We start from the raw sequence: 15352 nt of genomic DNA, 5'->3' as shown, positions 1-15352 counted from the left end.
TTGGCTGCACAGATAAATGACCGCCAGCTCGGGCGCCCAGCCTCCTTGAGCTTGTGGAAGAGCCTGCGCCCGCCGTTGCCCGCAGCATCGGGCTTGCTCGCTCCCGCATTGTGGCCAGTTATTATCCTAGTGGGTATTTAAACAGCCTTTCTTTTTCAAAAGGGAACAGGTTCCATGCACAGTTCTGGATGGTTTGAGTCAGGGAAGAGGTCTCAGGCTGGTCTGCTTACACGCAGGGAACTGTGTTGCAGCCCACTGAATGCATTCGGTGGGGTAATGGTGTGTATGCGGATTGAATGCTCACATGATTTTGTGTGGATTTAACATATGTTGCTTTGAATCAGGTTATAAGGAAAGAATGGAGGCTGTGTCATGTATTTGCATGTCAGACAGGAAGGACAAACAAAACGGTGAACGGGAATGAAGGATTTCATCTTAAAACGCATAGAAGCATTTCTGAAGGCGCCGGTTAGTTGCCTTTGGAAATACAGCGGATGGCTTTGCTGTGTGACTTGGAAACCCAGGGATAAAATACTTGAAACGCTGAAGGAGGAAAATCCTGAAACTCTTCTCGTTGTTTTCTCCTTACTTACTGTCGACCACTTGTATGTAATGACGTGTAAGACACCAATTTTGGTTTGTTTGTTTTTCATTCTGAATGAATTCATTTTCTTCTAAACAAAATGTCCTGGGAAAACCGAGGTTATATTTGAAAACACATCTATACCAAATCACTCTAAATCCTGGGAAGATTGCTTTAAGCTTGCAGTTGGTACTCAAAGTCTAGCTCTAGTATCTTTCTCCTAAAACAGCAAGTTTAAAAAAAAAAAAAAACTGGGGCTGGTATCTCATGCTTTAAAAATGTCTTGTGAGTGCATTTCCGTGAGTATAAAACCTAAATAAAATAACCGTCTTTTTTACTGCAAAATCTGGTGACATAAGGATGTACTGTCTTGGCAATAAGGCTCCCTTGATTTTCCCTGTCATGAAATGCCAGATTTGTAAAGGAAGTGACAACTACAGTTTATACTTCAGTAATTGAAGTCAGTCACTGCTGTGGTTGCTTTATTCTTCAGGCTGGTGGTAGTAAATTTTGAAATACACCTAAATCCAAGTGTAACCTCAAAACACGTATGTCCATAAACCCATGTCTACACTGAGTGTTCAGATAATCTCAGGTTTCATATCCTTGGGGTTTGAATGTCTTCATTCCACACTGAGGAGTTTCGCCTCTTTTTTGCCCCTCTTCAGGAATCAGTACTGATAACCAAGAGTGAGGCTGTAGGAGGGCAGGTGGCCGTAATGTCTTCAACAAACCTGCAAGACTCTGTAATGATTTCAGGCACGTTCCCATGGAGCCTGTTTTCACCTATCTTGTCATAGCATCATTATGATCACATTTTTATTCTTTGCTAAAGAACTTCTCTGCTATTGCCAGTTTTTCAAGGCGTTTTTGAGGGCTTGAGGAAGAAGCTTTTCATTTTCTTTGATTCTCTTATTTCTTGACTTGTAAAGAGTAAGCTGGTCCTATGGGGATACTGAAGGATCAGCTCTTTCAGGTTGGTGGTTGTCTGTGCAGGTTTCATGTTAGGTTACTACTGAGAAAAGAAAACCAGAAGGTGGGGGAAGAAGAGCTGTGTTATTCATTCAGCATTTTATGGAGTCTCCCCCCACCTCAAGCAAAGTGCCTTGCTAGATTCTCATGGGGCTGCAGGGTTGGGTATAATATAGTTTTGTCCAAGGATGGAAGCTGTTATTTATTCTTTATTTTAATTATTAGCCAATATGTATAATAAAAAGGGTTGGGGCTCATGGAAGGATAAAGTAAATATTAAGACAAACACATACAATGAACACTGGGAGAGTAGGTGGAATCTTTCTCATACACATCTTTTTGGGGGAGATTGAGAGTAGCTTGTCAGTTGCCTTTTCAAATATGGTTCCTTTCCAAATACCAGTGTTGATAGTAATAGATGGTATATTGAGACACTTTGACATCATTTGGGAGAAGTTGTCTTCCCCTTAACAAATGTAAGAAAGTCCACTTATATCAAGTTAGTGACTCTGGATACAAACAGAGCCTTTGTCACATGAAATGAAATAGAAAATGAAGCAGCTTAGAAACACATGAAGCTTTTCATACTTCTTCTTTCTGTTTGTCCAGTCATTTTGCCATAATAGCTACTAGTATTTATCATACTTATTCTCAGTAAAAAGAGGTTTTTCTGTTGGGTTCAAAGGACAAGATAAGCTTCTTCAGAGAAATACTAAATGACTTGAAATAACTTCAGTGGAGACTGCTTTTAGAAATCCCCTCCAACAAATATTCCTTAAAAATATGGTGAAAGAGAAATCCCCTCCAACAAATATTCCTTAAAAATATGGTGAAAATCACTGTTTTTTTTTTTAACTTTAGGAAAGGAGAGGTCCTTGGAAATTTGAATAGCTGTCCTTTTGATCTGGCCTACTATCTCACAGTAGGTATTTCAAGTTTAACTCTGTTTACTTAAGCCAAAATTATAGGCATTCCATAATCGCTTTCTAATGAGACAGAACCTTTTCAAACAGTCTTTTTTCACTAATAAGTAACTACCAGTTTGAAATGTGATTTACAGCAACAGGCTTGACATTTAGCCTTGGCTTTTTCATGTACCTTTGGGATAAACTACACTTAAGCTCAAGAGGTTAGAATAGACACATATCAAACTTAAGGAGATCCTACAAACGGACAGTTAGAGAATTCTGAAACTTTAAATTTTGAAGACCATGCCTTATATGACTATTTAAGCCCCTGATTCATGCTACCAAATCGAAAATAATCCTAAGAATTCACAGGCCTCCTGGCAACCAGCAAGTTCACAGGCCTTGAGATGAGTTCATTGTTCATCTTGAATATTAATTTCCCAAAGGTAGTTTCTGAGCAGAAGGGGGGAAAATCTTGCCTTTTGTTCAAATCAAGATGAATAATAAAATGTGCATCCATGAGCTGAATAAGAAAAGGGGTTAGGCCAAATGCACGTGGGATTATTCTCTCACAGTTTCTAAAACTAGAAATTATGATATTAATTAACTAGAGAGAAAAGAAAACTCCCCATAAAGAGGCACATAGCTGTATAATCCTTAGGGCTTTATATATGAAAATATGCTCACCTACCTTCATGAAATGATTTTCAAGGCACCAAACCTTTGTTAATGAAGGTGTTAGAACCTTCTCTGTCAGGACCTTGTGAACTGTGACCTCTTTATACAAATGATGCTACTTCACTTTCCTCTCCCCAAGCCCTGGGGATGGCCGCTTCTTTATATTTCACATGGCATGCCACCAAGTTTGGGGACATTTCATTGATCAGGACTGCAAAGTGATTTGTTTTCCACTATAAAGGTCCTACAGAGCATGTGCATAAAAGGCGTCCCCTGTGAACGAGACACCCCCAAAGTCATGGTACTTTTGGATGGATGTTTGTCATTTTAAGAAACAACAAGGCAGACAATTTTAAAGGATTTGAAAAGAAAGAAAACACAAGCCGCAAACTGACATCTTAAGAAAATATAAACCAGTTTTGTCTGCCGATCTAACTAATATAAATCAGCAGGGAGGAATGGCCAGGACTCCACCTTGATGAGTTATTAGTTTTCATTTTATAGAAACTAATTCTGGGGCACAGTGGATTGTGGGGCCCAGTTCCTTACGTTCTGTTATTTTGAGAGTTTTCTGGGAGTGGAGGATGGGCACCTGAGGTTCTAATCTGGGCCTGCCCCAAACCAGCTGTGTCCCTGGCGGGTAACATGACCTCTCCCCGTCTGGAACGGGCCCTCCTGGCCCGCATTTCCATTACAGAATTGGGCTCCGCAGCGCCTCTGTAATGGGCAAGCCCAGGATTTCTCAGCACTTACACAGAAATCGTTAGAAATAACCTTTGCCCTTTCTGCTTATTGGAGTCATGTGCTTCCGTATGTGGGGTGTGTGGGAATAGCGCTCATTTTGCAATGGAGTCTTATTTCCTGTCATCCCCAGATGTTACAGTAAGTGGCCGCATTAGGGCTTGTCCTGGTGACCAGACTAATGGGGGTGAGGGGACAGGGATGAAGCCCTGGCAGGTTCCGATCACGTGCAGGTTTTCATAAACAGCATCCTGTTGCCTCCTTATACCTCCTCGCAGAGATACATTTCCAGCCTCGCTGCTCCAACCGTGCTTTAATTTGAAACTACCTGTGTTGACTCCTTTCATCAGGCCTGTGGAAGTGAGGAATATTACACTTGGTGGTGAATGACTTTATTCTTTATCTCTCAGGAGAACGTGAATGTGCTTACAAAAGGTCACCTCTCTTGGTATTTCAACATCTTTTACGCTCTTGTGAACGTTTTTATTTGAAAAAAGGAATATGAGTATATTGTATAAAAACCTTAGCATTTTTACACCTCCAGAGCAATTGCGGCTTAAATTCTCTATAGCCCTAGAGAGTTAGGGCAGTTCAGGCAGCTGTATGTTCTTTGGTACAAGATTGCGTCGTTCGTAAGACTATAGACTATAGTCAATGCTAACTTAACCTTCACTACAGTAACATGGGAGAGAAATGGCATGGGTAATTTTTTTTAAGTAGATAGTGAACTTTTCCTTAAGTAGTTAATCCCCAGACTATTTTTATTTGACATTGGAATGCACAACCAGTTGGCCAGAAAATCCCATTGATTTCTACCACCTAAATATTTCTAAAATCTCCCCCTCCCTTTTCATCTCTGTTGTTGAAATCCTTCTGTTCTATTACAGTGTCTTCCAAACTGACCATGTCCAATTCTTGCTCTACGGGTCCCCAGAGGGGTTTTGTTTTTTAGGTTTTTAATACCTCCTAAAGCAAAAGTGGTCATGTTACTTTCCAACTCTTTTCAACGTTTCTCATGCCTATGGGTGAAGTCTGAGACCAAGGCTCTTCATGGCGTGACCTCCCCTGCTTTTCCCACCCCTCCTTCCATCCCTCCCCCACCACCCTACACTCCAGGCTCTGGAAACTCTTTGCCTTCTGCAATGTCTTGTTGCCTTTTGTGATTTATGTGACACCTCTGAGAGTGTGCTCGCCATCTTTAAAAGCCTGATATTTAGCTAAAATATATAAGGCTCATCCTGTTTAGCCTTCCAGAACAAGCTCATATACCCCTTCTCTTCCTAGAGTGGATCACTCGTATGATGGTTGTTTTGTACTTGTGTTACAACAGCATGGTGACATTGTGTTGTACCTCGGGTTTACTAGCCAGTGAGTTCCTCAGTTACAGTATGTGTTTTATTCACATCTCTATTTTGCCAACAACCACAGAGCTTGACACATATCAGGGACTCAGGAAATATTTATTGGATAAATGAATAAAACATGGCTTCTCTTAAAAACTTGGTTGAAGAAATGTCTTGAACTCCTAATGTGCGTCATCCTTTTGTAACAGAAGATTCTACTCTTCAAGGACTTCCTATTGTGGCTGGTAGGACCAGCTCTCAATGAGTTGACCATTAGAAAGCAGGAAATACTGGAATATAATCAAGAGTTAAGTGGGTTCTTCATGACATTCTTTTTTTTCTTAAATTCCACATATATGTGCTAGCATACGGTATTTGTCTTTCTCTTTCTGACTTACTTCACTCTGTATGACAGACTCTAGGTCTATCCACCTCATTACAAATAGCTGATTTTCGTAAGACAGGAATAAAGACACAGACCTACTAGAGAATGGACTTGAGGATATGGGGAGGGGAGAGGGTAAGCTGTGACAAAGCGAGAGAGAGGCATGGACATATATACACTACCAAATGTAAGGTAGATAGCTAGTGGGAAGCAGCCGCGTAGCACAGGGAGATCAGCTCGGTGCTTTGTGACCACCTAGAGGGGTGGGATAGGGAGGGTGGGAGGGAGGGAGATGCAAGAGGGAAAACATATGGGGACATACGTATATGTATAACTGATTCACTTTGTTATAAAGCAGAAACTAACACACCATTGTAAAGCAATTATACTCCAATAAAGATGTTAAAAAAAAAAAAGAGTTAAGTGGGGTTGGTCAATAGGGTTGGTGTAAGTGGAATAGGACTTCAGAGGAGAGATGTCAATAAAAAAAGGTTGCCTGGAAGGAGGACTTACTTGCTTCTCGAAGGACTGGGTAGGATTTGAAGAGCAGAGAAGGCAGAGGACTGGGGGAAGGTTGTAGAAGCAGTATGAACCAAGACATTCAGCTGGCAAGGAAAACGTCAGTGTGAAATTTGCCATACTGTAAATTTGGGATGTAACTAGAAATAATGTGTAGCTAGATCAGGTGGGCTCTTGAAATCTAGGTGGAGTTTATTGGGGTAGGAATCAGACTTGTGAGTTTGGGAGAGAAATAATGAAAGGAGCATCTTAGGAAGAGGTGTCTGGCTGTGGCTTACAGGATAGATGGAAGAAATGGGAGTTGGGAGGCTAGGGGACCAGCTGGGAGGTGGTTGAGGGAACAGAGGTTATCAAGCAGTAAGGTGATGAGGGACCACCCAAGAGCAGTGTTTTGCAACACTGCTAGGCATTAGCACACCACCCTTAAGAATTTGTAAACCATGTCCATATACTATCTGTGCTATTATTTAGTTAATATTTTTCTTTAACTCTACCCACTTTTATATTTAAATGGATGTAAAAGAAAAAATTTTAATTTTATATGAAATTATGGGTTTCATTTGACAGTTATTTTTCTAACCCCCATTACAGTTCATATATTCCTATTTCAGTAAAAAATGATTCAACCAGGTACCACCTGAAATGCCCTCACATACCTGAGTGGTACTCATGCCTCATAGTGAAAACCGTATCCAAGGAAGGAGGGATGAGCATGAAGGGCAAAGGGAGCATCTATGAGGACCAAGGGCCTGGCTGTTCCTTTAAGTGACCGGATTGAAGAGGGGAGAGAAAATCAAAGGCGAATCAGAGATTTTTGTTGGAAGAATGCAATAAGTGACCAGGAGGCTGGGGGAAATGGAGCAGAAGATGAGTTCCATGTTGGACGTAATGGTTTGGTTGTCCAAGCAGAGAGGTAAGCACTCACGTGACCGGTAGAGGCTCCAGGTATAGTTTGGGGGTCAACCACTTAGCAGTGTTAGTGAGAACACGGGAATAGTTTAGCTTTTGTACTTTATGTTCCACTTCTTAGAGGGGAACAGGTGACTTGCTTATTTTTATTTCCAGCAGATGGAGGGTCAGTTGGATTCCATTAACATTGAGTCCTACTTAGGTTTCTGAAAACCTGGAGACTCAAGGTTAGGATTGCTTGGAGATCATCTGCTCTCTTTTCCTAAAAGTAAAGAGCTTTTTAATGTTTGGATGTTTTTGATTAGTGTTTGCATTTATTCAGAAGCTATTGTAGTGTTGATAAAAGGGATGTGCTTTTGGTATCTCTAGTTCTGGTTTGAAAAGGGTTCAGAGCTATGCAAGCAGCAGCACAAAAGACTAGACCAGCTATGTAAGTAACGTATATTTCAAACATCTGTCATATACCGATCGAGTTGAAAATTTATGGCTTAGGTAACGCATATACACAGTTAAAATCTCCATTTATCTTCCTACTTAAATCCATGATGGCCCCTCCAGGCCAAGTTTTCTCTTTTTGAAGATAAAAGAGAAATATCTGGCAGGTGCCTGTGGGCATTAGAGGTAGCAGGGCTTAAGCCTGGCCGTCTCCTTCTGATGGCCACAGTTTCAGAGGGAGGACCCTTCTAGCTTTGTAATTAACACCCTCACCTCACCCCTACTGCAAGTTCCTGTCTAGTTGGTTCCCCTAAGAGAGCTCACAGACCAATTTATTGCTTTCGGCACATCCAACTTTTGCTTTGAAGTCATTTATTTCGTTATTAGGTGAAATGAAGGCTCTGCCACAGCAATTGAGGTTCTGTGGATACTTGTCATTTTTTTTGGCTGTCCAGCATCTGAACCCCCTTCCCCTGTCTGTATCTCCCCACTGTTGTGGGTTGAACGTGTGCCCCCGAAAACCCCTGGTAACCCTGAATATGACCTTATTTGGAAATAGGGACTTTGTAGATGGAATTAATACGTGGTCGTACTAGAGTCGGGTGGGTCCTGAATCCAGTGTGACTGATGCCCTTATGAGAAGAAGAAAAGAGACGCAGACACAGGGGAGACGTCCATGTGAGGATGGAGGTAGAGATTTGAGTGATGGGTCTACAAGCCAAGGCAGTACAGGGATTGTTGGCAACTGCTAGAAGCCAGTGGAAAGGCATGGAAGGGATTGTCCCCCAGAACCTCCAGATGGAAACAATCCTGCTTCTGACTCTTGGCCTCCAGAGCTGTGAGAGAATAAATTTCTCTTGTTTTAAGCCACCCAGTTTGTGGTACTTTGTTTCAGCGTCTTAGGAAACCAATACACTCATCTTATGGACCTTGGGGGGAGGCAGAACCTCATTTCTCTATGTGGACACCGAACTTGGCCGTGGAATTGATGTTCTGACGTGCCTGGCTCACGGTCATGGTTTCACCAATTACACACTCCTTTCCAGACTCTGCATCTGGTGCTTGTGGGGCAGGGTAGGGGGGCTCTGGGGCACGTTCCCTGGCTGGCAGTGGTGTGGCAGCAAGATGGCATTCTGCAGGCAGTGTCTCGTGTGTGGCAGTGTAGGTGGGTGCCAGCTGCAGGGTTTGTGCTTGGCGTGACTACCGAGTTCCAAGCCTGGATCTCCAGGCCTCCCAGCAATCCTGAGTTACTCAATACTTTTCAGTAAATTCCTTTTTGGAGAGGCCGTGTAGCAGAGTGATTTAGAGCAGACATGTAGTCCAGATGGCTTCATAATCCAGCCTTTCCAGTACTGAGCGGGTAAATTTGGATAAATTACCTATTTATTCAGGGCCTCAGTTTCCTTACCTGCAAAATGGGAATAATAATTGTATGTATCTATGAGGTTTGGGGTGAATTATGTGAATTAATGTACATAAAGCACTGCATTGGTTTCCGTGCATAAGAACAGAAGAACCCCAAAGGAAGCAAATAGACTCCCAACAGGATCTCAAAGTTGTCACTTCAAAGTATGCTGTCAAGAATAAATTGCATATGAGCTACACAAAGAAATATAGTTGAGTTTTACTTTGCAACCACGTTGGCTTCATTTTGTAAAAGCTTCCGGGGTCCTTGTTTCCATCTCTCCAATAACACCCAGTTTCCCTCTTCCTTGCATCTAGCTACTTAGTGTTTAAAACTCAGTTCCAGGGAATTCCCTGGCGGTCCAGTGGTTAGGACTCTGCACTTTCACTGCCGAGGGCCGGGGTTCTATCCCTGGTCGGGGAGCTAAGATCCCGCAAGCCGTGCAGCGTGGCCAAAAATAAAATATAATCAAATAAAACTCAGCTCCGGTCTTAGCTCTCGAGGAAGCCTCTTTGGCCTGGTGGACTGTTGATTGAGCTGCCCCTTCCCGGTGCTCCCGTAGCACCCTTGTCCGCCTGTGACATCATTTACACATCTGTCCTCATCTTCTTGCCGGATCTTCCCTCTAGACTGTGAAGCTCTTTGTGAACTTGGCTCTAGTCTCACTTGGTTTTGTTCCAGCAAGTGCTAGGAATGTAGTAGGCATACAGTAGGAATTTAAACGTACAACTATGGGGACCCATTGTCTTGCGAACATTTCTGATAGTTTCAGTGAAATCTCCGACCTCTTTGTTTCACTTCCTTCTTTAACCGCATTCACATTCGTAGTTAGTCCCCTGGGGACTGATGATAAGCGGCCTCCAGGGCCCTTGTGTCCTATCAGGAAGCCTGATCCATTCACACTGGGCCAAAGGAGTGAACGCTGGGGCGTTTTAGATATCCACCGGGTTGTACATATACAAGCTTCTGTTTTGGGATTCTAAAAATTCCAGCATGGATGTGCCATGAAAAAACAATATAGCTTTTTGGAATCCACCGAACTTCTAAGATAAAACATCACTTTAGATTGGATGCTGGAGCTTGTAGTGGTAGTGGGGCTTCCTGTGAACCTAAAGAACTCATTTGAATTTTCATTTTGATTGGTGTTAAAATAATTGAAAGGAGTATTTGGACCATCTTTCCCCCCCCACACTTGCTAAGTGGTTATTTATAATGAAGGCAATGGACAGCTGTTGATTATCTTAAAAAAAATAAAAAGTTTTGAAAAGTCCACTTAGCCAAGGACTTGAACATGCTCGGAAGAGCCGAACAATGAAGATGGTTGTAGTGTCAGGTGGACTTTTCCACATTTGTAATAGTGGCTTCTTTGGTTCGTAAAGTGCCTTTATGTAGTGGCAGAGCTTTTTGATTTAGGGCTTTGAAGTCAGACAGGACATCGGTGTCCTGGCACCCCCCTGCTGCCTGTGTAATCTTGGCAATATATCCTCTGTTTCTCATTTATAAAATGAGGATACAGTAGTATCTAATTTGTAGTTGCAATGTGGATTAAATGAGCAAATGCATGTAAAATAATTAGCAGAGTGCCTGACGCATAGTAAGAACCTAGTACATTTTTGCTACTGTATTATTATTTCTTTGGGGACATAACTCTACGAGAGTGACCCACTCCTAAATATTTTACACCTGAGGCTGTAGAAGAAGGGAGATGACAGGCGACTTGTCCAGGGTCGGGTAGAGTTAAAATAATCAGAGTTCAATCTGATTCTTATACTTTGGTCCTCATTTAATCACAGATCAAATATTCCATTACCTATTGATTTGGGTATGTGGTCTTCTAAGAAATCCACAGAATTATTCATTTACCTAAGGGGGCTCACTTGTTCTGGAGTTTCCATCTTAGGAAGCATGGTGGAGAGTCATTGTATATTCAGTATTCCTGTGAGTTAGAAATCTAAGAGAACTTGGCTTCACCTAAAATCAGGGAAATGGTGCCCCGTCTAATCAGAGATATTGACTTGGACTTTTCCAAATAAGGTAAAGAGAAAAAGCCTCTTCCAAGGTTATGGTTGAGCTGTGTGTTTGTATGCATATGCGTTTGCGTTTGCAATAAAACGAGTATCGCAGAAATGCAACGTGAGGAGGGAAAGCTGGGAGGCTAAGGTACATCTTTCAAGGGCAGCCCAGTGCCTTCTCTCCTCCAAATCAAGTGCATGTTCCTCCCTTGGTGAGCTTTAAATAGTAGTGATGGTCCCCTGGAATCTCAGGTCAGCACGTCTCCCTGGGTTGCGGAAAGGGAGCGCCACACTTTGGGATCTGCTTTTCACGTGTTAAGATTTCAGCAGCTTTCCTTCTAGCAGATGGTTTGGCAGCAGAACTCGGGGCTCTGGGATGACAGCCTGAGCTGGGGGAGGAGAGAGGGTTTTCCCTCCTCCGAAGCTTTCAGAGCTGCCAGCACCTCCGCTTCACCTCACTGTAGAGACAGACACGCCGACCCTGGCCAGCCGGGATTTGGGAATCCAAAGCTTCCTGTCTTCAACACATTGCCCCTCCCCAGTTCTCCCTGCCTGCAAGACCAGGGGAAATAGCTCGAGAAGAACCTCAAGTATTGATATATTAAGCGGCTTGCCTTACAGGGTTGCGGCCGACTAACTGAACTTCAAAAGCCTCCTCTAATTCTAGAGCCGCAGTATGACAAAAGCCTTGGCTTTTGCTGGTAGAAGCATGGTTTTGGGAGGTGGCAGATCTTGCTTTCCCGTATGTTGTACCCTGCTTGGTGTGGGTGGTTTCAACATGTGGAGAATTTCAAAGAACATTTGTTCAGGATGCCAAAGGCAGAGTACGTGATGGTGTCCCATCCTGAGCTGAAGGGCCGGAAGTGGAGGTATGCACTGTCAGGTGCCAGCGGAGGTGGGAAAGCACCTTCTCTCCAGTGAAGCTGTGCAGAGCGTCATTGGGCTGGGGCTGTGCTGAGGGCCTAGGAGAGCTGTGGTTAATCCTTACACAGTGCTGTGTAGACAGGCCCTGGAAGGTTTCTGTTGAGCCTGGCCGTGGGAAGCCGGAGGTCAAAGGTCCTGGGCCACGAGCACAGCCTTCCTCTGTTGGTCTGAGGACATGCTTCCTATCAAGATAACAGAGTTCCTGTGTGCTCCTGAAATGTAGACATGAAGAGGGAGACTTTTTATCCCCAATTCACTTCCCCCACAAGGAAGGGAACCAGGGTCTACTGAGCATGTACTTGGTACCAGCCAGTGCGTGAGAATGACCTCACGTAGTCTCAGAACAACCCTGGGAGGCAGCCACTAATGAATATCTGAAGCATCACAGAAGACAATACTGAGATTTTATACATGCGCACACGCTCACACACTCACACACTTTAAATCTTGTATGTACTCGACTCTTAGTCTACATGCCACCTGTTAGTAAAATTACCTTCTTATTTTTATGTAAACAATAAATATTTTCTTTCACTACCCCGGTGGTTCATCTTGCACTTGCCCTAAGGAGCTCGCTTGAGAGGCCTGGCTTGTACCGAGAGGAAAGATTTCAGAGTTCCCTGCCTCTTCTAACGAGTCTCACCTCAAATATTTGTGTGTGTTATCGGAAAAGAATCTACTCTGCTGGCTGATGTTCTGAGAGTTACCTTGCTTTGCCCAAAGAACCGTAGAGTCTCCTAAAACCTGACAGGGCGTTGGGGGGCGTGGGAGGCTATTGCTGGAATAGTTCTGTGCTGCTGTTTCTTACCCTTCCTCTTCTCATCACGCTGGAGGGGGTGTCTCATCTATCCGCTGTGAATTCCTCGCTGTCTTAATTGGCCCGGTGTTATCGGGAACTGTCTGTCCTGCAGTGAACACCCCTGATTCTTGGAGGAGATGAAATCGTTGGGCTTGCACAATTCCTAGGCACAAAAGGCACCAGACAAGAACATTGAAACTTCAAATGGAAAGAAGTCCCCCCACGTAAACATAATTTCATTCATTCGTAAACCATTTTCTTCTGCTGACGCATTCTCTTCTGTACTTTTTCTGTTAGGAAAAACTGAAGAAACATGAGATTTCGTGCCATCTAACTTTTGCCATCTGTTGTAAGAGTTTACACTGAGCAAGTCATTCTGAGCATCGCAATAGGCCAGGGTCCAAATAATGGAATAATTTGACAGTACCCAGCACAACAATTTAAAATAATGCTATCAGGGGTCAAAAAAGGAGGAGTTATATGGGTCTGAATGGTATAAGATAGGATTAAGTCCAAGGTAGTCAAGACAATAATAAACTAGGAATTTTGGTGGATATGACTTAAAAAAAGTATCGATGGCTAAAATTGAGTAAATGAACTATATTTTTGATAAGAGTCAGTTAACTGGTTTAGAACACATCAGATGTGTTTTATAAAATCTTCGATTCGGGGGAAAAGAAAAAAACTGTCCTTGTGATTTTCCCATAGGAGGGTCACTGAGAAAGTCCTTTACAGTTTCTCCTAGTTTTTCAGTGGTCAAGGAGGGTGAGTTCAGTAACCCATGGCAACAGAATGAATGTGAATAATATGAATGCATAATCTCCATTTAGTACTTCTGCTAGTAGGAGGACTTGCAGAATTTAGCACCTGCATAATCCTTGGAGTATGTAATATTTAAAGTAATACAAATACAGGAGCAAACTCCCATTCTTTAGAATATTTAAGAACAGTCCCAAAGCTTTATGATATACTGTGTATTTTCAATAAAACAAAAATTGCTTTTAGACACTACGTAATAGTTAAAAATTATATCTCTTCTTAACCCACCCCCCCGTTTTATGGCTAGTTAACTAGCGAACACTTAAAATTCTCTATATACTAGACTTTAAAATACCAAACAAATATAACACAAAGTTGTCAGCTCTTAAATTAAAAAATGTAATTTATGGTTTCTCTGTATTTTTAACTTTAGAATCAAGGCACCAAAATAAACTCACAGAACGAAAAAGGTCAAATTTACTTGTATTCAATTTCTTAGGATTAGAATTTCTTAATATTTGCGTAACGATTGTTTTAACTTCTTGTTGCCAAGAGGGCGGTCTGGGAGAGATTTGATTAGTAAACCGCTTCCTTAAAGAAAAGGGTTTTAACACTATGCAGTAAATTAAATGTATGGAAATTACATTCATCTGAGCTAGAACTTTCACAAATTCCCTGTGCTCTGCTGCTGGGGGGAGATGACCCCTCAGGTACAAGAATATTTAACTCTATAGGCTCATTCTTAGTCATGTTTTTTTGTTTTTTTTTTTCCTTCGGTACGCGGGCCTCTCACTGTTGTGGCCTCTCCCGTTGCGGAGCACAGGCTCCGGACGTGCAGGCTCAGCGGCCATGGCTCACGGGCCCAGCCGCTCCGCGGCATGTGGGATCTTCCCGGACCGGGGCACGAACCCGTGTCCCCTGCATCGGCAGGCGGACTCTCAACCACTGCGCCACCAGGGAAGCCCGGCATTTAGTTTTAAATTTAATTTAATTTGAGTGAGTGTGTTTTCAGGACTAGTGTTCTTTAATCTGAGTGCAGAAGTGGAAAAACCAGATATTCGGATTTTTCTAGGCTTGGCACTTTGCCAAGCAGAAGAATCAAGACGGATAAGGACGTTGATCCTTTTCTCCCTTTGGGTGAAGCTGGAGCCAACGTGTCGTTTGGAGGTGCGGTCTTGATGGTGTTCAGGAAGGTGGTCCGTGGATGCTGCTTTATCTTCTGGATAGCTGTCTGATGATGGTATTCTAAATACTCAAAAGGTGAACTCAAATTGGGCAGAAATACGATAGGCAAAAATATGAATCTTGTTCTCAAGCTAAGGTGTCCAAAACTCACTTTTAAAGTTGTTTCAAGAATAACTGAAATCTGAGTATGGTATCCCTAGGAATTTTTTCTTAAGAACCGTTGGTGTTCTTTTCTAGCTCTAGTCAAGAAAAACTGATCATCTGATTAGGCCTTTGTCAGATGGAACTTGCCATGTATGTAATGTTCCACACTAGACAATGCAATAAATATAACTAGGACTAGAATTGCACTCATTTGGGATAATTAGGAGGAAAACTTGTCTAAATAAGTGAAAGACCTAAATTTTATAGAATGTTTAATGAAATGGGGTCATTACTTTCATGTCCTTAGGCTGTCTAACGAATGGATAAATTATTTATAATTAGCATACCAATTGTTGCCATATAAGAGATTGCTCCTTTAGTACTTGAAAGCAGGTTACTTTTCCCTTCTTCAGAAATTATATGGTCCCTTGAAACCTTATTTATGCCACTTACCTGTACAAACTAAAGATGACCTTCAGCCTAACTCTATTCCATAATCCCCAAATTCCAAATTCGTAGATTTCAAATTAAAATGAAATTTTGTCTTATGGGAGGATAATTCTGCATCCTTAAAGACATCTTTGGTCTTTTGCTTTCTTTTTAAAAAGAAATATTTCTTTTTTTTTTTTAACATCTTTGTTAGAGTATAAT

The 15352-nt window shown here is 42.2% G+C and overlaps 1 protein-coding gene across 5 annotated transcripts in view; it reads left to right on the top strand.

The window, feature by feature from the left end:
- Nucleotides 1-15352, top strand: part of STOX2 (storkhead box 2) — a 207960-nt gene that overhangs the window by 104333 nt on the left and 88275 nt on the right. The gene's annotated exons all lie outside the window — the stretch shown is intronic.

The sequence above is a fragment of the Monodon monoceros genome, unplaced genomic scaffold (assembly GCF_005190385.1).
Source record: "Monodon monoceros isolate NGI ecotype Baffin Bay Population unplaced genomic scaffold, NGI_Narwhal_1 Super_Scaffold_17, whole genome shotgun sequence".
Lineage (NCBI taxonomy): Eukaryota > Metazoa > Chordata > Mammalia > Artiodactyla > Monodontidae > Monodon > Monodon monoceros.
The sequence above is the reverse complement of the archived record's forward strand: the minus strand, read 5'-3'. Positions and strand labels throughout refer to the sequence as shown.